A 3,122-nucleotide genomic window follows, 5' to 3' on the forward strand; every position below is an offset into this window, starting at 1 on the left:
TGTGTGTGTGTGTGTGTGTGTGTGTGTGTGTTAAATACAGATAGAGAGGGTAAAGCCTCTACTCCTCTCTTTCAAACTGCAGTTAGCTCTTATGTAAGCTCTGGCGCCGAGATGGAAGCTACAGCGAGCTTTGGCAGCTCCTCCCTCTCTTTCTGTGTAGCATCTCTGCCATACTTAGCAGACTAGGACTCACTATAAATATTTTATATGGCACAGTGCATGTGGGAAAAATGTATTTTTAGCCTCTTTCGGCATATTCACAAGAAGCCAGCTTTTTGTGGAGCCAGACAGCTTTTTGGTGTGGATTCGTTTGACTCTGCACGCGTACGTGTATTTGCATCAAGGTCGAGCCTTGATTAATTCAATCAATCCTGACTGCTTTCCACTGGCGGTGGTTACATTGATTCTCAATTATGTCTTTTAGGGCGGGATGTGCCTGTGTGAGCTTTAAAGCAGATAAAGTTTGCGTTTTAAGGAGCTGTGTTTCAACACTTCAGGGATTTAACACAGGATGATGCCTCTGTCTTCAAGAGGACAATCAGAAAGACAGAGAAATGATAGCACACTGTGCATTTTGCACATGTCTGCAGTGAGCGGTGGGATGTTAAAATGCAAAGCACACTCTTCCCCTGCCACCAAGACATGCATGCATGAACATGAGCAGCAGACGGCAGTCAGACAGTCATAGAGGATGTAGCCTTTCGCTACATCTGAAAGACTGAAGTAATATTTAAAAAGAAAAAAAGGATATTCTCATTAGTAGTCCAGACATTAGACTTATCCCTGGATCATTAAGCACATCACGGCTGCAATTTGTGTGTTTCTGAGCGTGATTTTTCAATTTAGACATAATCAGGAAACTTCTTTCAAATATGTGGCCACATTTCTGTGTGTGTGTCTGTGTGTGTGTGTGTACATTAAACACATTATACCTGATCAGCTTCGATTACAAGGCTACAGGTAGCTAGACTGGTCAAACCCTGATAAATAATTTGAAAGAGCCATGATTGGATGGAAGATCCAACTGCACATCGATCAGTCTACTGAGCTGCTTTCCTCGCTCGTTTTATTAGGTCTCCAGTACCATGCAGAATATAAAACAGACTCATTAAGACGCATCGTGCTGGATAGATATGACGAGTGTTTGAACTGAAGAACACCCATCTGAAACGCTCTTTCAAACAGCAAAATGAGGAACAGAGCAACAAATGCTATGGCAACAACCTTGATGAATGTGTGTGTGTGTGTGTGTGTCTGTGTGTGTGTTTTACACTGCATTTTCTTTCCTCTCTGTCTGTTTCTCCTTAATTCTCTCCTCCTGCCTCTCCTTGCCCTCCTTTCCTCGTCTTCTTTCGTGACAGGAGGACAGCAGCCATCCTGACTGCTAATGAGGGATAGGGCTTTTGCTGTGACAGTGTCTAAGGGAGAAAAACACATACACACAGAGAGCGACTGTGTGTCTTTGTTTGTGTGCGTGCCTGTGTTGGGGTTTTGGAACAGACTAAGGCCAGGAGCAGAAACAGAAAGAATGAAGAAGATAAAGGGAGGTGTGCTCTCCAGCTCTTCCCTCGATCCGTTTCCTCTCTGTTACTAGGCAACACCTGCAGGCATGCACTAAATAAAGCCTTGTACCCACTATTCACCCCCCACCCACCACCACCCCCCATCCACCCACCACCCACTCCCCCTGCCTCCAACTCTCACTCTGTCTCTCTCTTCATCAACCTCATCCATCTTGCCTTCTCTCATTTATCCCTTAACTCACCAGAACCCCTAACTTCCATCCCATCATCCCAGCGCCGATATATTTCAGCCCTTCTTGCACATGCCATTCTTTCTTATGTCATCCTCTTCCTCCTACATCATCTCCTGACTGTACTGGAGTTTGGGCTTTTTTCACCCTCTCACTCTCTCTCTCTGTCCTTTTTATTTTGACATTGAGCAGGAACAACAGAACTCCATGTTTCAAAGAAAATGAATAAATAAAAAAAGGTTAAGGACACAGATTGCAAGGGAATTATATGACTGGTGCTGGTGCTAGATTTTAAGAAATCCTCTTTCAGTGTTGAAATTAAGTTACTCATTCTTCAGCTGCAGGTGGTTAATCAAGAGGAACAAAATAACTCACCTTGTAAAAAAAATGCTTCTAAGATAAAGTTTGCATTTCCTTATTAAGGATCATTAAGGACCTGTCCTGTCTTCCTTCTCTCACCAGTTGCAGCAGATGGCCCCGCCCCTCCCTGAGCCTGGTTCTGCCAGAAGTTTCTTCCTGTTGAAAGGGAGTTTTTCCTTCCCACTGTTGCTAGAGTGCTTGCTTATAGGGGGTCATATGATTGTTGGGTTTTTCTTTGTATGTATTATTGTAGGATCTACCTTACAATACAAAGCGCCTAGAGGCGACTGCTGTTGCTATATAAATAAAATTGAATTGATCAATTAAACAATCAAGATCATTGTTGTTTTTCAAGAGCAATCTCACAAAAATTGCAAAAAAAAAACCAACCCTGCAGTTCCTTCAATGCCCACTGGAGGCTGGCTTGAAAAGTGACTTCATAAAAAGGCCAATTTCACTGATAAAATAAACATGTTTACAGCCTTATGCAAAAATTTATTTTGGTCTCTATAGCTAGTGTCACACCACTATATACGAATGGATGATTTAGTCAATAGTCACCTTGTTGGATTTTGTTTAGTTTTAAAGCAGGGGGTGTGGCCCCTTTGATTGGCATGTGTGCTAGCACAGAAGGCTACAGGCAGCAGTTGCCTGCTAGGCCTCAACTCCACCACTGGCTACAAAACACTAGTGTTAAGGCTTCAAAGGTGTCAAACTCTAGTCCTCGTGGGCCTGCATCCTGCTTGTTTTTGAGATATCCCTGCCCTACCTGCTACTGATTACTTGGATCAGGTGTGCTTTGCCAATAACAAGCTACAAGGGCAGGTTAGTTGGAAAACAAGCAGGACAGCGGCCCTCGATGCCTGGAGTCTTACACCTGTGAGATAAATCCTTGCTATGTTGTAGCTAGCAGTAGCACCATGTGCACCAATGAAACATATTGGCTACATTTGCTAAGAAAAAACAGCTTAATTTAAGTTAATCTTTTATAATAAAATATATATATATA

This window comes from Pundamilia nyererei, unplaced genomic scaffold, assembly GCF_000239375.1.
Source record: "Pundamilia nyererei isolate P.nyererei 1_Seehausen unplaced genomic scaffold, PunNye1.0 scaffold00159, whole genome shotgun sequence".
NCBI lineage: Eukaryota > Metazoa > Chordata > Actinopteri > Cichliformes > Cichlidae > Pundamilia > Pundamilia nyererei.